Here is a 25,584-nt window from a genome sequence, read left to right on the forward strand (position 1 = left end):
TTAGCAAGGTCAATTTGTTGACCTAATGGAGGATGGACTAGAGTAGGGAGAGACCTGAGACTTGGAGACCAATCAGCTGGCTAAAGCAGTAATTTAGGTATGAGTTGATGAGGTTCTGCACCAGGGTTATGGGGATATCAAAGGAAATAAGGTAATATAGGAGAGATGTTTCCTATACAAAAGAGAAAAATAAAAAAAAGGAAAGCTTTACTTTTCCCATTAGGCCCCATTAGGTCTTCCTTATGACTCTTTTTAGGGTAGTTTAGTGTGTTAAACTTTATTTCTTGGAGTTTTTTAAAAAAAAGATTAGTTTTTAAGTAATTAAACTGTTCCAGCAAAGATAAGATTCAGACTGGGAGAAATTTTCAGAGCTTCATAGCCTACATAGAAAATGATATCTGTGCCTTAACCTAGTCATATGTTTTTGAAAAGAATATTTTAATTTGTATGTGCTTTAATTGTTATTTCTTTTCTTTTTTCTTTTTCTTTTTTTGTTATTTCTTGTTAGGGAAGTCTTTCTTCACTCTTAAGGAAACTTGTAGGGAGTCTATAATTCCCTTGTGGCTTTTAGGAGGTTGTCTCTAATTCATTCCACACCTTAATTTTTATGCTCCCTGTGCACGTGAATAATATCACCATTTCCAGTTAGTGTCTTGTCTTTTTAAGGCACATTTTACAAAGCCCTAGTTAAAAATCCCTTGTTCAGGAATCAAGTGAATAACAGCTATGCTAATCAAAAGTAAGTTTAATAAGATAAGATTTTGTGTCAGATTTGAAAAAGTCAACAAAGAGCTTTGCTTTACTATTCTAAAGCAAAAAAAAAAATCCATGGGACATGGAGACTTTGCAACTTTGGGGCCTCCCAAGCAAGCGGAATTTCCACAGATAAGGAATTCCAAAGACAATGGGCACCATGATCTAAGACTGTGTTAGCCAATGTCTTGGCAGAAAGGCCAGAAATAGATAACAAAACCAGCAGCAGCAGCCTTCTCTTACCTCCTCCCCCCACCCTAAGCATGTGAGAGAGGAAAAAAAATCATAGCTATTAGATGAACTAAAAAAGGAGCACACCATCTTAATGCAAACAACAGAAATACACATTGAAGCTTTTCAAGACAGCCTCTTGATCCAGCTTTGGCAGAATACAAGAGTATGTTAAAAACCCTAGTTGGTAGGTCTCTGGTGATTGAGGTGAAATACAGATCCTGCCTGGACATTTTCCAAAGGTAGAGAGTGGAAACAGTTCAGCCAAGATGCACAGTATTATTATAAGAAAGGTATGGAGAAGTAATTCACTCGCCTCTGGGGAGAGATAGCATAACAACCTTCTAAGGATTGTCTGTAGACATAGTTCTTGTCGACTGAGCCATGTGCTAGTGAAAAGATAGATGATCACACCAAGAGCAATCACCCCCAGGATATATCAACATTGGATGAGAAGAAAGAGAAAGATTGAGAGCTTTTTCTCAGCGATACTAAAGACCAAAAGGAATAAACCCATGGGTTGAAAAAAAATAACTAAATTTTAAGAGTGATTCAATAATATGAATTTTGATTCAGTGAACATTCATTTCTTTTTTTATGGTTTTTGGGTTTTTTTGCAAGACAGTGGGGTAAAGTGACTTGCCAAAGGTCACACAGCTAGGTAATTATTATGTGACAGAGAACAGATTTGAACACAGATTTTCCTTGACTCCAGGGCTAGTGCTCTGTCCATTGCACCACCTAGCTGCCCCATAAACATTCATTTCTAAACAAGTAATTGTTCAGTAATTTTTTGTCTATGTCTGACTCTCTGTGACTCCATTTGGAATTTTCTTGGCAAAGATTCTAGAATGGTTTGCCATTTCCTTCTCCAACTCATTTTACAGATGAGGAAACTGAGGCAACCAAGATTTCTTTGCCCAAGATCACATATATAGCAAGTGTCTGAAGACAGATTTGAACTCAAGGAGATGAGTCTTCCTAACTCCAGACTCAGTCATTCATCCACTGTGCAACCTCTCTGGCCAGAGAGAGAATGAATGATACATAAGAATGCCAAGGAAGCAATAACTTTGTGAACCTTATAGTATTTTGAAGTTGGGTGTTTGGGAAGAACTTTTAAGATTTCTAACTGGAAGCTGTATAAAGATGGAGAAAGTTTTAGAGGTAAGTGAAGGAGAAAATTTTTAGTAAAGGTAGGGAGATAAAGCTATTTTGGTAGTTGTGAAGATATCTTGGGGAAGGAAAGACTACTGCAATAACCAAGGAGTGAGATGGTGAAGGTAGGGATACAATTTCATATGTGTGTGTGTGGGGGGGAAACAGCCTCTACCCTCAGGAGCTTATAGTTTAATGGAGAAATAGAACACACAAACATCTATGTATTGGAGTTATACACAGCATAAATCATCTTCCCCATTTACGAATTGAATAGATGTGGAGACTTGAACATTTTTTTTTGTTATTGTTGATCTTATGATTGGAAGTATTTTTTGCTATTGGGACTAATGGGGATTCAAGAAAAACAAAACAAAAAATCTTATGCAACGATCAATGCTGGCAAACAAGCGCCCTTTTAGTTTGATCTTATTCAGGTAAGACCAGTTAGTTTTACCAGAGACAATCTGAGAGTTTCCATTCTAATGGTGGGGGGGGACACATATACATAAAGATTGGGTACAAGTCAGTCTCTAAGAGGACATCACTAGCCACTAGAAAGACTAAGAAAAGACTCTTGCTGAAGGTGTCATTTGAGCTGGGTCCTGAATTCTAAGCAATGAAGGTGAGGAAGAGCATTTCAGATATGTGCTAAACATCTAACTTGGTGCAATATATAAAATAACACTAGAATAAAAAAAGTTCAAGATCTTTAACTTAATGAACCCTGACGTACTCACTGTTAAAGAATTAAACCCATTATCTTTTAGGGATTTGTGCTTTGGAGAAACACTTGGCTGTAAATTAACCTAAATGTGGGATGTCAGAGTTGTTTGAACTGGTTCTAAATCATCCTTCCTTTGATTTCAAAGAAAAGTAAAAATGCAGATAGACCCATGGGGATGGGCTGTAGGGCAGGCTCCATGAAAATACCAAGGATTCTGAGAAGCCTGAAGTCACTGTTGACCAAATATCTCTACTCTTTGGTTAGAAGGCCCAAATACTCTTGTGAATATTGTATTCATCATGCTTTGTTATGAACATAATTAAAATGGAGGATAACAGATGAAGTCACTTCAAAAGAACCTTTCAAATAACTACACATCCTGTTAGATTATTAATTGCCTTTCATTACATGCCTTGTCAACTTAGTATTATCAAATACCCTCACAGGGCATTTTAATTAATTTGTTATGGGATGCAAGGCGGGACTCTTTCTCCCCCTTGTAGACTTTTTATTAACAAATTGACTGAGGCACAGTCTCCTTGTGAAGCAGGTGATGGCAAGGATAGAATTTGATAATAATAAAGCATTTAAATGATTTGGAACTTATATAGCATGAAAAAGAAGAATGTGGTATTTACTGAAATTCTAAAAGAAGAGCATAAGACTATGATGGTGTATGGAGGACTCTGAAGATTAAGCCCCTGGATATAGATATGCTTAGCAGATAGTCCTACCACCATGATGTCCTCATGGCATGGATTCAAGAAATGGCAAAACTGAGGTTTGGAATGATCCCAAACACTCCCTTATCCCCCACTAGAAAACTATTGATCTTATTAGTGGCAATTTATCTGACTTCTCCTGTACCTCTTTCTCCTTCTCCTCCCTCATAAAAAAAGTAGTCTTTAAGTCCTTCACCTTTTACCTTTACATTTTCCCATGGCTAGTAATCCTAGTATTGTTATTCAGTTGTATCTAACTCTTTGTGATCTCATTTGTGATTTTCTTGGCAAAGACACTGGAGTGATTTTTGCTATTGCTTTCTCTAATTCCTTTTATAGATAAGGAAACTGAGATAAATAGGGTTAAGTGATTGACCCAGGGTCATACAACTAGTAAGTTTCTGAGGCCAGATTTGCACTCATGGAGATGACACCACTTAGCTGCCCATCTAGTACAAGTAAATCTTGGTTTTTACTCCACTGGACATTGTCACTCCACTCCTGATCTTCCTGTCCTTATTATTTCTCTCTTTATATCTTCCTTTTATATTACTGACAATCAATCTTCCATATTCAGAGAGTTACTCATCATTCTTCTAATTCACATATAGGTGGTGGGGTTTATGTATAACATAAAATTTCTGTCCTAAATATTCATTGGCTAATAATCTACATGGAAAGATTATACATGGGCATTTAAGAGACAATATAAGGGATGGTGTTCATGAAATCTCCATGATCTATATGGAGGTTTCATGGAAATGAGGATGGTTTAGAGCTGACCCTTGAAACTGTAGGTAGGAATTTGCTACATAGAGTCAAGAGGATAAGTTGGTCCAGATCTATAAGCTATGAAGGCAAACCGACTAATAGCCATGTTAGGAATGCTCTGAATTTGGATCTGGACTTATGCTTAAACTCGGAACTAAGAACTGAGATAAGCCTGAAGGTAGAGTGAACGCAGGTGAGAAGACCTACCATGGGGTCCTTCAGATTATGGCTTTCGGGAAACGTGGAATCATGCCTCATTTAAACTAGGAGTTCAGGGTGCTCAGATACAAAACTGGACTTATGTCTAGCGCTTGATTGTCAATACAGGCCTTTTGACGTTTATTACCTTTGGATCATCAGGTTCTCCCTCTCCTCCATCTTCAGCTTGTGAGTAGAATTTGGTCCTTTTATTATCCTTGCATGTGCAATCTAAACTTCCCCCAAAATGAATAAATATTCATCAAATATTACCATATCTTTAATACCTTAGTAGAAGCTATCAGAAAAAAATTACTAGGGCAGGGATAAATTCCTTTCTAGTCAGATATATGACCTGTGCTCCTAAGTACCATATAATCTAATAGGAAAAACTATGAAAATAGATTAAATAGTAAATAATACAAGAAAGCATATAATTAGGTATTAAACTTACTACAGGTAATGCTGCAATAGTTGAGACGATGAAGATTAATATGGGCAGGAATACTTAGGCAAGGAAGACTAAATGAAGAAGGAGAAATGGAGAGGAGAAAAAAGGCAGTCTGGGTGGGAGGAACAACATAGATAAAGACTTGGAGTGTAGTGTGCTAGACAGGTTCTAGTTTTAGAATCAAAAGAATTGGGTTCAGATCCTTGCTCTGGTATTAATTACTTGAGTAGCCTTGGCTAAATCACTTCCTCCTCTCAGTTTTCTTGTCTATAAAATAGACTTGATGGTCTCTGAGATTCCTTCCAGATCTAGATTTGTTAATCTCTGTCCCTATGGCTCTGCAGTCCCTTCCAGTTCTAATTGTATGATTTAATTGTATGAGGCAGTGTGATCTGTTGAACACAATGATGACTTTAGACTTAGAGAGATCTAAACTCAAGCCTCACATCTGACACTAGTGGCCAGGTGATTCAGGTAAGTCACTTAGTCTTTAACTGTTTGGGGCATCTCTCTAAGATGATGAATCACAGAGAAGGTGCCAGTCTATATTGGTAGAAGGATTTTTCTCACTTATTTCTCTTTTATTTTTGTTTAGTTGAGTTTCTTATATTGTATTGTTGTTTTTGTTGTTGAACAAGGGAGTAACAATGAAAAAGGATAAAAAATTCATAAGGATTTCATTAAAAAAATTCTTTCTAATTTAACAGCCATGAGGGCTAATCTCTCATCATAATCTCTTCCTCTAGCTAGATTCTAAGCGACTTGCTTAGGTAAATAACAGCATCTCCCCTAGGAACTTCAAACAATCTGGCAAGTCAGAATTGTTTGTATTGGAGCAGCTGCTGAGAAGCAAATGGTTGTAAGTTATATGGGGCCCTAAAGAATTTTTTGAACTGATTTCTAGCCCATCAGACAACAATGTGAAAAATAATAACTCCAGTACTACTCATATTATAGCTGACATATTTTATCAGATTTGCAAATGACAGAAACCCAGGAAGGATAGTTATGTTTGTTAATCAAAAAGATCTTGAGAAGTTAGAGCTTTGATTGGGCTGAAACTACTGAGATGAACTTAAATATGAATAAATGTTAAATTTTTATAGGTGTTCAAAAATCAACTTTAGGAGACATATGGGGCTAGGACAACAGTTCAGTTTGAAAAAGATCTGAGGGTCTTAATAGACTACAAGTTCATTATGGTAACCAAAATACTATTTCAATTTTAGGTAGCGTTATCATGCTACCTAAGGCATCATGTCTAGCTCTAGAAAAAAAAGTAGAGATGAAAAACTCTTTTCTAGTCAGATCACATCTAGGTTGTTGTGTTCAGTTCTACACCCTACATTTTAGGAATGATAATAAGCTTGAAAGCATTCAAGAGAAGGCCACTAGAATTGTGAAAGGTCTTTAGGTCATGACATAAGTAGATCAGCTGAATGAACTGGGAATGTTTAGCCTGGAGAAGAATAGACTTAAGAGGGTATGTAGTTGGAGGATATGATAGTAGTGTTTCAAGTATTTTAGAGGCTCCTTTGTCATGCTTGGGTTCTTATGACAGAAATAGGAGCAAAGATAGAAATTGTGGGAAAAGTAAACTTAGTCTTGATGTCCAGGAAAAACTTCCTTGACAGAGTGGTCCAAAAGTGAAATTGATTGTCCTAGAAGGTAGACTTCATTGGGTCTTTGGCCCCTGGAGTTTGTGATAGTTGAGTTTCCTTTGGGGGGAAGGATACAGACTAAGGGCTCTTTCTACTCTTTCATTCTGGTACTAGGGCAAATCCATACATATTAAAATTAAGGTCATTGTTCTTTTGGACTGAATGGATAATTTAGTGGAATGCTGTTGAAATACCTAACTGTTTTTGTCAAAACAAGCCTTATGCACATTTTAGTGTGTGTGTGTGTGGGGGGGTGGTGGATAGAAAGTATTTGGTCTGGTGAGTGTACTGTAATTAGATGCAGTGAGTGAGAACATAAAAACCTGTTTTGTAAGGTTAGAATATTAGACACTTTTCTGCCCCCAAATCATCTCCTTGGTTTTAACCTATTTACGACCTCCCCAGTCTTCCTTAATAAACTGTCCCCTTGGTATTCCCTCATTTATCCAATACCCATCTCTTTCATTCTAGATAATCATTTTGGAGCTTATTCAATTTATTCATGGATAAACTTTTTTGAGGTAGACTTTTAATTAAAATATATTCAATTTGATAAAATTGAACCTGTATTCTTTACCTGGGAACATCTTTCATCCATTTTTAATAAAGAGTTGGTCTGGATAAAAGTCTCTGAAATAGCAAATTTCTTTTGCAGATGTCAAATCCTTTGTTGATATGTTTGTTCCTTTCCTAACTTTATAAGGTAACTCTGTTATGATAGTAGAGGAGCAAGGATTTGTCACTGATTTCCTCTGTGACCTTGGTCAAGCTACCCTGTCTGAAATGAAATTTTCATGTAGAAGGAAAGGATCACACTCAGTAATCTCTATGGTGCGCTGTAACTGTAATTTTCTGTGATGATCTGATTTGCCTATAAAATGTACGAAGTGTGGATTACTTTCTATGATTTTAATGTTGTCCTTGGGATCAGGACTTAGAATAAGAAGATTTGGGTTAGAGTTCTGATTTTGTAATTTACTAATTTTGACTTTGAACCATTCTGAACCTCAGCTTTGTCATCTATAAACTAGGGATAAGAGTATGTATTCTTCCTACCTCTTGGTAGGAAGAATATTATGAGGAAGGCAGTTTGGGTAAAGTGAACCATTATTATTATCTGGTAACTATATTTGAGACAAGAAAAGAATCTACCCAAACATACAAATAGTAATTTTCATCATTCTTGTTAAATATGAAATTTTAACATAACTCTAACAACTGTAGAAAATTAGTAGAATTAGTTTAATGAAAAGTATGGTAATTTTAGGAATACCAAAAAGAGTGCTGTTCCTGCCCTCAAGGAAGTTATGATCTAATGGAGGAGACAGGGTACAAACAAATGCATACAAAGTAAATTTCATACAGAATAAATAGTAGCTAATTAACAGAGGAAAGACACTGGGATTAAGAGGGATTGGGAAGGTTTCATCTAGTAGGTAGAGGGGGGCAACTAGAAAAAATACCTAGAGCTAAATGTCTTATTTGTGGGAACAACTAGGAGGCCAGTGTCATCAGATCAAAGTGTGTGTTTAGGGGAGAAGATGCAAGAATACTGGAAAGATGAGAAGAGGCTAAGTCATGAAGGGCTTTAAATCTCAAATGTAGTATTTTGTATTTGTTTCTAGAACCTATAGGAAACCAGTGGAGTTTGCTGAGTAGCGTGGGTACCATGATTGGAGTTGTTCTTTAGGAAAATCACTTGAGTGATTTAGTCAGTTAGTTTAAAAAAAAACAAAAACAAATGTATGTATGTATGTATTGTGTGTATATATATGGATATATTCACATATGTATATAAAACTACTATGTGCCAAAAAAATTAATAATAATAAACACTCCTTGCCCTCAAGGAGCTCAGTCTAATGGTGGGAGAAAGCATGCAAATAACTATGCACAAAAAAGCTACAGATAGGATAATTCAGAATTTATTTAAAGATTTAAAGAAAAGCAAATTCCTCTGCAGTTAGGTATTTCTTTCTAATTCTTAACCAAGCAAATTCACATGTTCCCCTAAGCAAGGTCTGAAAACAGCACATGTTTCAACTCATTCTGAATTTTTATACATGTTTCCAGTTCTACTTCTCAAGCCTTCAGGACAGTTAAGTATCAACATTTTTCTCTAACTTTTCTGCAAAAGTACCCAACTACCTACTTAGGATTTCTTAGAAAATATTCATTTAGCCATTTCTCAGTTGTATCCAGCTCTCCCTGATCCCCCCGCCCCCTCTTTTTGACTAAGTGGTTTGCCATGTCCTTCTTCAACTCTACAAATATGCTAATGTGGGGAAAGTTTTCTGAAAAAGATGTTATTTTAATTAGAACTTAAAAGGAAGGGTAAGCAGGCTTGTAGAGCACCAGCACCAGCCCTGGAGTCAGGAGGACCTGAGTTCAAATTTGAGCCTCAAACACTTGATACTTACCAGCTGACTGGTCTTGGGAAAGTCAGTTAACCCCAGTACCACACAAAAAACAACAACAAAAGAACTTAAAGGAAATCAGGTAGGTCAAACTAAGTGAAGGAGAGGCATGAAGAGAGCCAGAGGAAAATTCATGGAAGTGAGAGTTAAATATCTTCTTTATTCATTGAACAGCCAGGAAGCTTAAGAGTAAGGTGTAAAAAAGACTGGAAAGTTAGGAGGGGATCAGGTTATAAAGGGCCCTATGCCAGAGTATTTTTTATTTGAAACTGGACTCAATAGGGAGTTTACTGAGTAGGGGATTAACATGGTTGAACCTATGCTTTTAGAAACTCACTTTAGTGGCTGATTGGATGGTGGATTGAAATGGAGAGAGATCTGAGGCAGGCAGATCTACCAGTGGAATATTGCAATTATCTTGGGGTAGGTGATGAGGGCTTGTACCGGAATGGGTGGCAGTGTCAAAGGAGAGGAAGGGGTGTGTTGGAAGGATGTTGCAAAGGTGATATGGAAAGGTCTTGGACACAGATTGGATATGAAGGGTGAAAGACAATGAAGAATCCAGGATGATTCCAAGATTGCAAGCCTAAGCAATTGGGAGGAAGGTGTTGCCCTCTACTGTAATGGGAATGTAGGAGGAGGGGAGGATTGAGGTAGAAAGATTATGAGTTCTATTTTTGGATTATTGGGTTTAATGGATTTATGAATTTAATAGATGATCATCTGGATCAAGATATTTAAAAGACAGTTGGATATGTGACCTTAAAGGTCAGCAGAGGGAATAGGGCATTTCCTTCATTTATGAATGCAAGCAACCTATCAAGGGTTCATTGGCTTCACCAGACCCTCAGAAGGGTCCATTATACACCAAAAAGTCAAGAACCCCAAGTCTAGGATAATATTCTTTTCAGGCAATCTTTTCTTCCACATATAGAACTGAAGGAGAATAATTAGTAGTGAAAGAAAATGATCAGGAGAAAGCCTTTGTAATAGGATATTCAGTATGATTAAAAAAGAATTGAAAACTTGAAAAAATTCAGTCTTCAGTAAATAGATTATCTATGAATGTGTCATCAAAACCAGCTTCTACAGGAGTTTTCTGGAGGAAAATTGAAAAATGTAATGGTAACTTTGCTATTTAATAAAACTACATTTTATAGATTGAGAAGAAAGATACATCCAAGTTATCTAGCTTTTTAAATGAGTATGATACACACACTCATACACACTTGATTCCAGGGAAAAGAACCAGAAATAATATCTTGAAATTGCCAACTGGCATATTTAGATTTAATGTAAGATAAAGGAATGAACCCACCTTTATAGGCAGCAGTCTATTTCTCTCCGTCCCTTTGCTACTTTCTACCCTTACCCTTTGTAGGCCTTCAAACAGATCAGATGAACCATTGGGATCATGGAGAGTAGATTCCATTTTAGGTATACTTTGGGTGATTTGACTTCTGATTTGAGAACCGTAAACCTTTGGGTTTTTTTTATATGTACAAATGATTTCCGGAAAAACTCCTTTTCTTCCTTTCTTTTATTTCCTTCTATTCCTTGCACTCTCTTCCTTCTTTTCCCTATCTTGTCTTCCCCAAAGCCCAAAGTGGACAGATTTCAAGAAGAGAAATAGAAGGATCAAGAGAGTGCTGTTAAATGTTTAACAACTGACTCTCTGAAGCCAAAACACTTTTAAATTTAATCTTAATATTTTCTCCCTCACTATCTATAGTCTAGGTGGAAAGGATGTAGTAGATGTATTTCTGGTTGAAATTTCCTTTGTTTACTCCCTTCCTCTTGAACCCAACCCCTTGAATACAATCCTAGAACATGACTTGGCAGCGACGTTAGTGTTCAGTAGTATATGTTGTCATTGGTTTGTTTACCTCAGCAACAGGTAAATATAACCTGCTGAGAATTTGATTCAGGCACTTTCATGTGTCAGAGAAATTCTGTGAAGGATAATGATAATTAAGTAGAACCTTGGGAAAAATAAAACACAATTTTAATATGGAGGTTTACACTGATAATCTCTCTGGTTATGTAGATTAATTGTTAAAAAATAGCATTTAGCTCGTTTATCTAATTTGTGTAAAGGAGGGGGGAAAGATTGCATTCATCCTTTGTACTATTTATTATGAGGCATGGGACCTGGAGCCAGAAAGACTCATCTTCCTGAGTTCAAATCTGGCCTCAGATACTTGATGTGTTTGCCTCTGTTTCCTCATCAGTAAAATGAGCCTGTAAAGCATACCAGTAGAAAAACTTAAATCATATCATGAGGTCAGACTTAATTGAACATGACTGAACAACAACTTTTTGCAGTCTGTGAGCCATTAGAGATAATTAAATTAATTATGTAACACAGTATTTGTAATTTATAGCAACTTAGAAATAGGAAAAAAAATTTGAAGACCTGAATCGTTAAGTTATTTTTCTCCCTGGGAAGGAAAATACAATTTATTTCAGAAACTATTTACCTCTCAGATGCTGTGGATTTTGTACTATTGCTTATAATAGGGTGTTTGTAAAATAGCTAAATGTGTTTATAAGAAGTCTTTGAATAAACAAAATTCTGATCTCTTCCAGAAAGTAATTCAATGAAATAACATCAGGTCTCCCAACAGTCCTTCTCTCCACCTGACAACCCACACCCTTAGGTCTCTTAAAGCAAAACCTTAGGCCAGCATGCTCTCAAACTAGAATTTTCCTTGTTTCCCATAAATTAACAATCCACAAACATTTCTTAAGCACTTACTATGTGCTGGAATTGTTTTAAACATTATACATATTTACCTAAACCAGGAAGAGCCAAAATATAGAAAGAAAATTTTGAACCAACTTCCCTAAGGAATACTGATGCAAAATTTTTAAATGAAATATTAGCAAAGATGTTACAGCAGTTTATCATAAGGATAATACACTGTGACCAGGGTGGCATGTGTACCAGGACTGTAGGGCTAGTTCAATATTAGGAAAACTATCTGCATAATTGATCATATCAATAACTAAACCAATAGAAATCATATAATTTTCTTCTCGCTGATCCTCTCACTAGTTCTGAGAGGTAGTCTTACTGTCTTTATTTTACATATGAGCAACTGAGTTCAAAAGAAATTAAATGACTTGTCCAGAATCACATGGCTAGTAAATCTTTGAGTCAGAATTGGAATGCAGATCTTTCATGACTTGTCTGCCATGATACCTAAACCAATTCCATTAAGAGAGTCCTTTTATAGGAGAGAGCTCAAAGAATTTGGAAACAAATGAGTTTGAATACTTCCTCTGACATATATTTTTCAGTGATTTTGTGTTTCAATTTTATTACCCATCCTAAATCTCAATTTCCTCATTCCTAAAAATGGAATGAGAAAACTTATTCTACCTGCTTTACCAGGTAGGTAAGAATAAAGCATTCTGCAAACCTGCAGGTGTCATCTAAATGTGAATTCATTTCATTGCAATCTAGAGTCCCCTCTTACAATAATTCTGAAACCAGTGTTTCCCCTTAACATAGTAGGCGCTTAATAAATGTTTATTTATTAAATTGACATGCTTTATGGAGGAAAAAAATGAAGGTAAACTAACTAAAGTTTCTTCTTAGCCAGTTTTAATTAAAAGGCCCTTGGATCAGAAGAGTTTGCAAAAATACTCTATGTAGCTTTCTTAAGAATTTGGTGGTACATACAGTCTAGATATAAAACAACAATGCCTATATGTCAGTCTGTGGCTGTTGGAGATAATCAGATTAACATGTAACTCATTAATATAGCAACTTAGATATAGGAAAAAATAGGATCTGGAAATTAATAGAAAACTAAAGCTAAACATGTTACCCAGAGTAAGTTAATTCTAATGGATATTGGAGCTGGATCTCACATCCAGATCTGCTGTCTCCAAGTCCAATTCTTTCTATTCCACTGTACTATGAAATTTTTATTCATCCTCTTTTTAGCATCTGGCACTAACTTGCTGATACTTGAACTCTCAGATTCCAAATTTAAGAGGTTAGGAAGAAAGTCAAAGAACTTTTAGGTTCATTTTTCCATTCACTCAAATTACTTTTGGCCCAATCTTTATATAGGATGAAGATTGGTGGCTATGACCCTATGAAATTGGATTAAGTAATCTGGAAGGTTCCTTCCAAGAGTAAAATTTTATGATCATGAATCTGTCATTTGTTGGCAAATTAACTTATAGAGAATTGATTGAAGTCAATTGAACTAACAGAAGAAGTTGCTGGATATCCTTCAATGTCTGAACCTTTCCATTTGAGAATGAATACGTTGAGATACTGAATAGAGGAAAAATGACTATATATAATAGATCTCTTTGCCAGTTTTGGTCAAAGAACCTACAATGGCCATAGCTTTAGGAGAACATCTTTTGGAACAATGGGATAATTCTTAAATGTTTAATTCTTGTGTTTATTATTAGATTGTTGATTAGATTATTATTATTATTAGATTTTCTGTGAATATTTTTGTAGTTCTAATACAGGGATTGTCACATGAAAATAAGCAATAGTCAATAATTTTGACTTGTTTTAAATATATTTTTCTTCTTTAGAATGATATAAAGTATTTGATATCTTGCCTTCCTAACTTGACTATGTTGTAACAATATCTCTTGTAAATAACAAGACTATCTTTGCCTAAGGTTCATTAAGTCCCTGGTGAATGGAAAAAAAAAACCCAAACAAATAGTATGAAGGCAAAGTATTGGAACAGCATAAAACCTATTACTGATTTTCCTTGTCTTATCTGACATATTCAGATACAGTTTTATGGTTTCATAGTTAAACAATATAATTTAGAAAAATTCCTTGAAAAAGAAGGTGGAATTAACTTTGTAGTAATTTCACTAGATGATAAGGGCAATTATAGCACAAAATGGCACTCAAAACTAATGGTAGATTATTATCTTGCAATAAAATACCAACCTATGTGCACAGAAAGGCTTTTTGTTTTATTTTGTTTTACTTTATTTTTAGTTCTAGATTGTGAATTTTAAAAGGAAACATAGTGGGGGGAAAATAACTTCACTAGAATCAGAGAATTGAGATTCTCATCTTGACTTAGCTAGAGACTTTATCTCTACCATATAACTTGCTTTCTAAGTTTCCGATAAAAAAAAAAATCCCATCATGTTTGAGAACCCTTTGTTGATCCCCTTTGTACTGGTGCATTCTCTATGAGAGTATTTCCAATATACCCCCTCTATTATTTTTCAGTACATAGCTCTTTACATGTTGGTGGAGTTCTTTGAGGTTAGGGTCTTTTTCTTTTGGACTATTTTGTATTCTCAGGACTTTGCACAGTACTCTGCCCAGAGTAATAAATACTTGTTCAGTGAATGACAGAATAATGAATGAGTGACTAAGAACTACTCACTTCATTGCTTTAGTATTCAGTTTCTCCATCTATAAAATTAGGAAGTTGGATAATAGATTTCTAAAGATTAGTAATACTTTAAATCTTATGGTTCATATCATAAAAGGAGATGTTAATGTCATAGGACACACAATTCACCTTTAGCAGCAGCTCAAGAAATATAATTTATTTTAAGACATTCCTTGGCAGTAATGGAATTATGACCAATTCCTACCAAGCTGAGGGTTCTCTTGGCAGCAGGGTGATATATTGGGAAAACCCCTGGTTTTAGGATTGAAAGGATCGAGCTGTAACAGTAGAAGTCACGAATCCACACCAAGCCTTATTTTCTTTATTTGCGATTAAGGAATACCAATCTTTGCATCCCACCTATCTAAAAGGATCATTATGATAAAAGCCCTTTGTTAAATGGCAAAGCATTATATGAACGTGAATGATTACCTGGAATCATTTCACCCTGAATTTCTGTAATATCTAGAAAAAGCAGGTCATGGAAAAGTCTGTTAGAGCTTTTAGTCTGTACCATCTTCAGACTGGACGGGAAAAGATGGTAGTGAGCTCTTGCACAGGTCTTGCTTATTGTCTAGGTATCTTTGTTATCAGCTGTGGTTTTCTTCAGGACATTGTCTGGGTTCAGAGTCACTTCTTGTACAAAACAAGCAACTTAAGGACTGCCAGAGTTCTAAGCAAATTTGTGTGGTATTCTTTCCCCTGCCTCCAAAAAAACTTGTAATTCCTTTTCTCTCCCACAATAACATAGTTTCCTTATCTCTTTGGAGTTGGCTCTGCCTTGAACAGATTTCTACAGTTTAGAAGTATAAACTCGATGAGAAACTAGAGAACAGTCCTCAAATATAGATAACATTTTTTTTAAAAATCAAGTTTTCACAAAACCTAGTGTTTTCAAACGTTTTCAAAAGACCATAAACAATCATATTCCTTGTAAAGGGGGAAGAAATGGAGACATTCATTATTTATATTATTCTTGTTTCTTACCCACTGAAACCTGAATTGAGTTAGAATAGAGAACTAAAAAGAGGCTACCAAATAATGAAATCTAAAACAGTTGTTCTAAATAACTTTTCTGGATTATAAAGTGATTTGTGAATTTTTAAAAATTAACTTATTTTTTGTTTAATGAATGTTTATTTTCTGTCTCCTTCCCATTCCCCCCCCAAAAAAAACCCTCCCCAAATAACAAATGTGCCAAAGAATCTAATTGACTTTACCCCTGTCATCCTGTCTTTTTAGTCACCTCAATAATGTACTCTTTGTCTGGAGGTGGGTAGCAATCATCATCTAGTTTCATGGTTGATTATTATGTTGGTCAGAGCTCTTAAGTCTTTCAAAATTGTTTTATTTCTGCTTTGTTGTTTTAGGATATATTGTTCTCTTGATTTTATTTACTTCATTTTCCCTTAGTTCATATAAGTCTTCCTAAGTTTCTTATAGTTAGCTTTTATTGAGTGACAACTAAGTGCTAGAGATGGAAAGAAAGGCAAAAAACAATCTTTGTTCTTAAGTAGCTCATATTTTAATAGTGGGAATAACATGAAAATAACTTCAAACTAGAGATAGATAACATAGATTAGATAAGTAGCCATATATACATGTTTATGTATATATATATATATAATGCACATGTGTGTTCTGTATATAAATATAAATAAAATAATGTAATATGAAAGACAAGTATTAAGATTAAGAAAGAATGAGAAAGTATATAAGAAGCTTTTTCCAACCTTCCTTAAATCTTAGCATCTTCCCTTACCTGAGACTTGAATTAAGTCAGGGAAACCAGGAGGCAGAGTATTGTAGTAATGGAGTGGTAAATTGTAGTAAATTATGGTAAAGGAGAGTATTGTAGTAATGGAAGACAATCAGTAAAAATATTCAGGAGATGGATGTGTTCAAGGAATAACAAGGAGGTGATGTTACTGTATCACAGAGTACATGGGAGTGAGTAAGGAGTAAAAAGAGTACAAAGGTGGGAAGTGGTCAGGAAGGATTTTAAAGATTTTATATTTAGTCATTCAGGCAATGGAAAGTCATTGGATTTTATTGAATATTTGAGGTGGGGAGCAGTGACATGGTCAGACCTGTGCTTTAAAAAGATCAAATTGATTGTTAAACACTTTTCCATGTATGTAAATATAATTTACACAAATAGTTCAATAATCATTTATTAAGCATCCACTATGTGTCAGATGATATATTAGAGATGTAGAGATATGAATGTGTCTGTCTTCTTCCTAAGGAGTATAAAACATTAACTAGCATATGATGAGACTAGAGAGGAAATCAAGACAAAATGTTTTAGGATGAGGTTCTTGACTTGAAGACTAAGAACATGTTTTTGTTTTTGTTTTTAATATATTGATAAATGGAAAAAGATGTACAAAATTTACTGAAGAAAGCAACTATGAGCCAAATGGAAAAATAAGTTAAAAAAAGCTAACTGAAGAAAATAACTCCTTAAAAAGTAAAATTGGACAGATAGAAGCTAATGAATTCATAAAACATCCAGAATCATTAAATAAAATCAAAATAATTAAATATATTGATAATATAGTTTCTTTTATAATCCTATGATCTTTTATGCATTTCTAAAAAAATTATGACACGGGGTCTATAGGCTTTATTAGACTGTCCAAGGGACATATGTAACAAAAAAAAAAGTTAAGAACCCCTGGGACATTTGGGATAGGCAGTGGACAAATTTTGCATGTGATGTAAAGCTAGGAATGATTTGGTCTCTGTACTAAGAAATAGAATACCTACATTGATGATGTAAAAGATACATTGAATGATGTGTCATGTACATGTAATTCTGAGGAGTCATGGTTGTTCTAGTAGAGCAGCCTTGACTATATATATATATACATACATATATGAATGAATGAATTATTGGGATAGTTTCTAAGTTATGAGTTGTCTCCAATGGATTTTCAGGTTTTTTTTTTCTATTGAATGATAATATAGTCTATGAACAATAAGCATCTCTATATATTTTCTAGTTCAAAAACAGAAGTATAAATTTCTTCCTTTAAGAAAAGTGCTGTTGTTTGAAAGGTTAAGAGAATCTCTAATAAGAGAAGATAATGTCAACTTTATAAAGAAAAAAAAGGTATTTAGTGCTTGTCATCTTCTAAGTAATTAAAATATATTAATTAGGTAAGGAACCACCACCCACTTGAAGGGAAATTTGAAACAAGTATTAACACCTTTTTTTTCCCTCCCATGGACTTTCTAAGATGTATTTTTAATTGGATTGTACTACACATCTTTCTAGTTCTCAGAACCATATGCCTACACCTCTCCTCACTAGGGATAAATTTAAAACATAACTGCTGAAATATGAAAACTACAGGTAGTTTTTTTTTAAATGAGTATTTCTTAAAAAGACTCACTAAACAAATATATGAGTTGTGCCATTTCATGAATTTGAGGTGGTAGTTAATTCCTTTAATAAGAAAACAATACAAGTTTTTTGCAGTCTTCTAGATGAGGTATGTCTGTCTGTTTGAGAGGCCTCTCTGAACATTCCTACATATATTTTTCATATGAAAAGACTATTGTTGGAGAAAAACAGTTCTTCATCATCTGCAACATTAAGCAAAATATAAGTTCAAAGGATCTATAAAGAAGACACTAAGACAGCTTAAACTAGGTCATGAATAGGTTTTATATTTAAAGGTCTTTGTTGGGGTGGTAGTAATGCCAGATTGATGCAAGTTCAGAAGTGATTAAATGGTGATAAATGGAGGGTGTGTATGTTTAAAAAGAGGGGAGGGAGGGAGGGAGGGAGAGAGAGAGAAGGGGAAGATGAAAGAAAAAAGATGATGATATATATAGATAGACACAAAAAACCAAGTACTCTAACCCAAAGGGATTTATAAACTTGTCTGAGGGATGTGAGATATTTACATATACATATTTATATTTGCATATGTATTAATTTATACACATATATGTATATATCGCACAAACATATATAAAGTTTACTAAGTATATTAAATTATATACTTAACACACACACACACACACACACACACACACACACACACACACACACACACACACACACACTCCAAGCAGGATGCAAAGTAAAATGTGACATTGGAGCAAAGAAAAGATCAGAGTGCTCCTGGGAAAAGCTGAGGGGAGAGAATTCCTAAGATTCAAGAGTCAAAGGAATGAAACTACTCTTTTCAAGGTCATGAAAGCTCTTAATTGCCACAGCCACTGGCCTTTTCTCCAGTTTCATTCTCCATGATGTTTCTAAAAATTTTGGCACCCTTCCTCTTTGGATTCTATGCCTTGGTTCTCTCCTGGTATTTCCTCCTAAGATTCCAACCCATCCAGAGTTGCCTCCTTCCTGATTTCCCTTACGTGTAGACATGGAAAGCTCTGTTTTGGGCAATGTTGTATTTTCTAACTTCTGTCCCTTGGTGATTTCATGAATTTTATCAATTTCAATTATTCCCTCTATGCTTCTTCACCAAGGAAAACACTTAGGACTTTAATATCTGATTTGTATTTCCCACAAAAATTCTTTGCTTCATGTCCTTGGGACTACTGGTATTTGACTTCTTTTATAGCCCCAAAGGAACTCTCTGTTGGAGATACTGTTTGGAAAGTCATCTATATAGAGATGCTGGTTGCATCCAGGGAATTGAGGATATCACCAAGAGAGGGAGAAGAGGATCCAGAACAAATTCTTAAGGTACACCAACAGTTATGGAATTGGAATTGGATGATAAACCCTCAAAAGTGACTGAGAAAGACTAGATAAGTAAGAGGAGAATCAAAATAGAACAGTGTCAGGAAAACCTTGGGAAGAGGATATATCCAAAAGGAGAGAATAGTCAACTGTTTAAAATGCTGTAGACAGGTCAAGAAGGATCAAAACTAAGAAAAGACCAATGGATTTGACAACTAAGAGAGCAATGGTAACCTTGGAGAGAGCAATTTCAATTGAATGATTCAATCAGAAGTCAGATTGCAAAGGGCTGATGAGTGAAAGGAGGTGAAATTGAGGCAGTATTGTATTTTCTAAGAGTTTGATTGGGAAAGAAAGAAGATATGGGATGATTGTTTTTGGAAAGGAGAAGTTTATACTTATAGAAGAGACAAATCCCTTGAGATATAATATTGATCAGAGATTTAAGATGTCCTAAGTGTTGTCAGGGAGCAGATAATGAATTAGTAAAACACACTTTCACTAATAAGGTGATCATTACTAAGTATTTTGGTAGTCAAATCACTCATAATAAAAATAGATCACATTTATATAATACTTTATAATACAAACCATTATTCAGTGTGGAAGACTTTTCCTGATACTGTTTAAAGGTTTATTTCTATTATGATAACAATATGAATGTCTTTGAAAATTGAGTATTGATTTAGAGCATTTTTCATGACTATAAAATTGTTTTATCAATCTATATTTTTTAAATATGTGGTTTATTCCATAAGTTAAGAAGAAAAAAAAGAAACTTGAGTATTGGACTAATCAAACTGACTTATTTGCTGTTATCCATTGTAAATATTATTATTGTTATTTATATTCCATCTTTCATTTCTAGAATTTGTACAGTCCTATATCTTCAATGGTATCCCTGCTCATCTGAGTCTTAGAATCCTTTCAAGGCCCAGCTTAGGGGCTAATACCTAACAGAAGTCTTTCTTCATCCCTAAGTGATCTCTCTCCTTTCTCAAATTACCCCATATTTACTTTTCTATTTTACATATTACATGTTACATTACACTTTGGGGCAAGTGACCACTTCTTGTCACTTCTCTTTGTTTTACCTGTCATATATATAAGATTGAAGAAGTATTTATTGATTTGCATTTAGCCTAATTGAACTAGTTCTAAGAATGACTATTTGTATTCCTTATTCTTTCTCAGTTTTGTTGGCTCCATTTTCCTCCTTGCTACTCAGTCAACACCAAAATTTCTATTTCTAACATTTCTGTTATCCTTCAGCTTTGTCTAAGTAAGAAATACTTGGGCTATCATTGCACTGTCCCATGCTTGTCTTAGTCATTCAATATATGTAATAGCCATTTTACAACACCTTTTTAAAAATAATAATAGTTTCTCAATCAGATTTGTATGAATTGGTATATCATGAAGAACCAAAGGAGCAGTCTGTGTTATGAGCACAATAATGTAAAGGAAAACAGCTTTGAGAGACTTTAGAACTCTGATTAATATGGTGACCAGTTCTCATTTCAAAATGGTGATGTATCTATCTTACCATAGGAGAGAGGTGGGAGACTATTTAATTGTGGAATGTGACATACATTTTGTTTCTACTTCTGAAACAAAATATTTTAAGGTATGCTTAATTACAACTTATTTTGTAGGGGTTCCTCGTATAATCTTCCTTCATGGTGTATTTACGTGCATTTTATAGAATTTGAGACATTATTTTGCCTTTGGACCTTAAATTTATCCAACTAATGTAACATCCTTGAGGTCAGGAACTTTTTTTTCCTGTCTTTGTATAGCTAGAGTGTACTATGACACTTTGTATTTAATAGATGCTTAATAAATGTTAGTTGAGTTGATTGAATTTTAATTAATTCTAACAATAAATGGTTCTATTGTTTTTATCCACTGTGTTGATAACTTCAAGGAAAATTGATTCTAAGTCTTTGGACTAGAATTCAACTACAGTTGCTCCTGTGAAACAAAACCAAACCAAACCCTGTTCTTCCCTAGAATTTTATGTGGCTGTTTTTAAGAGTTTGGTATCTTTTTTTTTAAGATGCTGCTTTTTTTTTTTTTAGTGGGGGGCTGCCACTAATTGGAAAATGTTTGGCCTTTTTGCTTTTTAAGAGTTTGGGGTGGGTGGAGAAAAGAGTACAAATCGAAAACGTAGATCAGAGTCACTTCTGGGAAAGTTCAAAGAATATTAGATTAGAAGTATTGTAGTCAAAACTTTTTGAATCTCTTCTAGCTTTGAAATTCTAGGATTCTATGACTCGAGGAGCCTATAAGTTATTTATAGGGAGGGCAGTCAACTGCCAATTTAAAGATCCCTAATGGAAATGAAAAGAATATAAGAAGATAATAGTCATACATCATTCATGAAAACATTCCAGTTCATAGCATTCAACTAAAAATCATCCTGGGGGGAGAGGAGGCCTGGAAGACTAGATAGGAAAAGAACTAAAAAGGACTTTAGAGATCATCTAATCCAACAACCTCATTTTAAAGATAGGGAGATGCAGGGCAGTAAAGTTGCACAGATGGTGTAGTGGATAGTTTCAGTCTGCCCTCCTCTCTTTTGCCTGGGGTGCTGAAATAAGGGCAATGGACTGTGAGGAGATATTTGAAAGGATACTGTTGACCATGGTTTAAGAGGAATTGTTATGCTCACTCTGGACTAGGAAGCAGCACCCTAACCACAGTGATACATTACAGTAAAGATACACTAGGAAAATTCCATTTTGAACAAAAAAATTCCACAGAGATCCATTGGGGAGAGACAAAGTAATATAAATGAGAATAAACCTTACCTCTGCGACTTGGGTCTGTTAAAGAGGAAAATGACTCCCCTGTAGTCTAGGTGGTAGAATACTGATCTTGGAATTATAAATACATAGGTTCAAATCCTACCTCAGACCTTTATAAGCTGTATGATCCCGGACTAGTCACTCAACCTCTTTAACCTCAGTTTCCTCATTTGTAAAATGAGGGAGTTTGGATTTAGTCCCTCCCTACTGGGTCTCCTTCAATACACTGGTAACAATGCTAAGTTTGCTAACATCTTCACAGATGCAAGTGATAAGGACCAAATGTGCTATTTGATCAGTGTTTGTCATTCGTTTTTGAAGAAGACCATGACATCATGGAGGTGATGTTATGACAAGCACATGAATTGAATTTGAGTGGGGGGGGCAGTGCTAAATCATCAGCTGGACTTTATCCTCTGCAGCCATCTGGGTCTGGTGATCAGAAATGAATCAGGAGAATAGGGATCACTCTGGATGTTAAACAATCAGGGTTAAGGGATCAGATGTGCTACTCAACACAAAATAATCCAGTCCTTCAGAACCATCTGTTTTTACAGCATTTATCTGGACTAATTGGGTTGGAACAGTTTTCTAGGCACAAAAATATTAAAATGACTAAGATCCTGGAGCAATATATCTGCTTCTGCTTCACTTGGATGAAGGGAAGGATGCCACAAAGGAAACTTGTCACTTCATTGCCCACACTTTGCTTTATAGATTCTTCAGTGGGTATCACTTAATTATATTGAAAATATGAGCGATGAGCTATCATAACTCTAACACCCTCTCAGTAATGATTAGGTGTCTTGGAGCTTGATCTCTACTCATTTTAATCTATCTTCTCAGATGATGAGATAAGAACCACTTATTAAATTGACTGAGCTTGACCAAAATCAATATATACACACCAGGTTTCTAAATTACCCAGGGATTTGACATGGGCAAGACAAAGAGTGTACATACTCTTGTCTATTTTCTACTCTTTTCTAAATAATAAATTTTACATGTGTCATCATTGGTGTAGATGATTGGTAGATAAATAACTTAAAAAAGCCCTGAAATCCCAAACCTTTATTTACTAAATGACTCTAGGAGTCACCTTAATGTTGGGGGTAGAAGACTGGGTCATGGGACACAGTTTTGCTCTTTAAAACTTGTGTGATTTTGGATAACTGAAAGGAAGGAAGGGAAGAAGGGAGGGAGGGAGGAAGAAAGGAAAGGAGGAAATGAAAGAAAAGGAAAAAAAGAAAAGAAACAAAGACGGGCGTAAAGGAAAGGAGGGATGCTCATGGACTGTTTCACACTCTGCTGCTGTTCCCCTCATCTTGTGGGATTCTAGGTGCAGAATGTGAAATATGAAGATGGGCAGTGTGGGAATTTATTTTGTTTGACTGTTCATATTTTTAAAAAAGCTTTGAATTTTCTTTTTCCCCAATTAATAATGGGAAAGTGGGAGGGGAAGAAAAAAATCTTAATTGTAAGAAAAAATATATCATGCCAAGTAACTGCAGACAGAATATGTGTAATGTTTTAGTATCACTTTTCTCTACCAGCACATTTTTCTGAAGCCTTTAGTGCCAGACAGGAGGTTTGGAGCAGACATATTTAACTTTTGGCAGAATTTTTCAATCAATTGACTTTCTCTCTCTCTCTCTCTCTCTCTCTCTCTCTCTCTCTCTCTCTCTCTCTCTCTCTCTCTCTCTCTCTCTCTCCTCTCCTCCCCAGGAGGGTGAGATCCAGAGGAATAAGAATAGGACAGGGAAGCCAGCCAGGATTACAGGGGAGAGTCAAGGAGCTGGGGAGAAATAGATTGGAAAGCATCTAGCACAGAGTAGTTCCCCATCTCCAGGCCATCTAGCCCATTCCCTTCATTTTACAGATGAGAAAACTGAGGAATAATGAAGTTAAAGTGACTTGCCCAAGATTCAAAGATGGAGTTTTATTCTTTATTCTTTGATTCCAGAGCAGGTTTTTTCCCTCTCTGTAGTAAGCATACTAAATGCTTTTATTGATTTTTTTTTTGAGGATGGAGAAAGGGGGAAAAAAAGGAGCCAAAGCAAGTTCTCAGTGGCATTATTCTGAAACAACTCATTCTTTTTTATTATCAGATCATTTCAAATGTTTTCCTGCAAACTAGCTAAATCAAATTTACTTGTAAACATTTTAGAATGTGAAGATGATTAAGAAGCCAAAAAGGGAAAAACAAACAAACCCCAAAACATCAGGATTCTTCTAAGTTCTAATCAAACAACTGTGAAGGTGAGTCCCTGGAAGAGTGTTTCTTGGGTAACAAAATTTTCTAAGGTTCAATATAGGCAGTATATTACTATAGGCAGTAGATCTCTCCAAGATCCCCTTCATGTCCATATGAGTGTTTTTTCAAGAAGAAATGTAAAGTGTTTGCTGAGAGATTCAGGTTGACTCCACCCCTCCAGACTTGGACTGCTTTTTTGTTGGGTCTCTAAGTATTTTCAGTAGGGAGGCAGCTGGCTGTATTCTCGGTATACTTTCCTGAGTCCACCTATTAAAAGTTGGAAGGGAACTTAGTGTCCTCCTGAGCCAACGCCTTCATTTTACAGATGAGAGATTGGAGGCTTCGAAAGATCCTGTGAGTTGTTCAAGGTCACTTACATGATATTAAGAATCAGAGTTTTATTGGAACCCTCATCCTTTGTGGAGAAGGTGAGATTTGAACCCCCTCTGGTGAGATTTAAATCCTCATTCTTTCACTCTCAGGGAGGGGGTTGATTTCAACACACCAGGCTGTCTCCCTTTTTCAGGTCAAAATACACTACCTGAATGAAAAAAAAAATCTTCAACCAGCTTAGAATTAACCAGGAAGAGTCCAACAATAAGGGGATAGCAATATATCAGAAAGTATACCAAGTAGGATGCTAAAAGTACAACCATCTATATAAGAAAACCTATTCCAAAGAGGCCACAAGCAATGTGGCTATTTCCCAGCCAAGAGCAAATCTCTCTTTAACATTCACCACCATAGGAACCTCACAAAACCCAACAGAACCTGTGTTTAGCCAATAATAGTGTGCTCTCTGCCCATAAAAGTGCTTCCATCTGACGTGTTGAAAATGCCCTCTGCTTTCAGTGACTACATGATAATTAAGTCTCAGTATAATGGTAAATGCTAGGCAGTTGTTTTTTTAATGACAAAAGTTTCTGTGCTTCATAATCACATTCTATTTTTTGTTTAGTTTCTGCCTACTAGTGTTTCACAATAAAGAAACAAATAGGCAATGAAATCTCTGTTTTCTCCATATTTGGTGAGGACTAAGGCTGTAGATTAGGGCTCGCTAAGCAGATGGGAAGACTAGGGATCATAATTATATGATGTTTGAGGAGGGAAAGGTCATGGTCAGTTCCCCACCCAGCAGAAAATATTTGGATGTGACTTGGGAAAAAAAGTCATTCTCATATTGCTATTTCAAGGAATTAAATGGTTCTGTTATTTATAAGGAGCTTGTGTCCTTTTCCAGGTGACTTCACTACAGGCCATTTCTCAGTTGAAGTTGAATGTTGATTAGTCTGTGTTGAAGGGCAGTGCTCTATAT

At 35.3% G+C, this 25,584-nt stretch overlaps 1 protein-coding gene across 5 annotated transcripts in view; it reads left to right on the forward strand.

Moving 5' to 3' along the window:
* The window catches only part of ARHGAP28 (Rho GTPase activating protein 28), a 186,402-nt gene that overhangs the window by 80,547 nt on the left and 80,271 nt on the right, over positions 1-25,584 (forward strand). Inside the window, exon 1 of one of the 5 annotated variants that reach the window (XM_074201158.1) lies at positions 23,233-24,274. The exons of the other annotated variants lie outside the window; for them this stretch is intronic. The gene's annotated coding sequence lies outside the window, so the exon portion shown is untranslated. Of the gene's footprint in view, positions 1-23,232; positions 24,275-25,584 lie in introns of those variants that run through there. 5 annotated transcript variants of the gene reach the window in all.

Source organism: Macrotis lagotis, chromosome X (assembly GCF_037893015.1).
Source record: "Macrotis lagotis isolate mMagLag1 chromosome X, bilby.v1.9.chrom.fasta, whole genome shotgun sequence".
NCBI classification, from domain to species: Eukaryota; Metazoa; Chordata; class Mammalia; order Peramelemorphia; family Peramelidae; genus Macrotis; species Macrotis lagotis.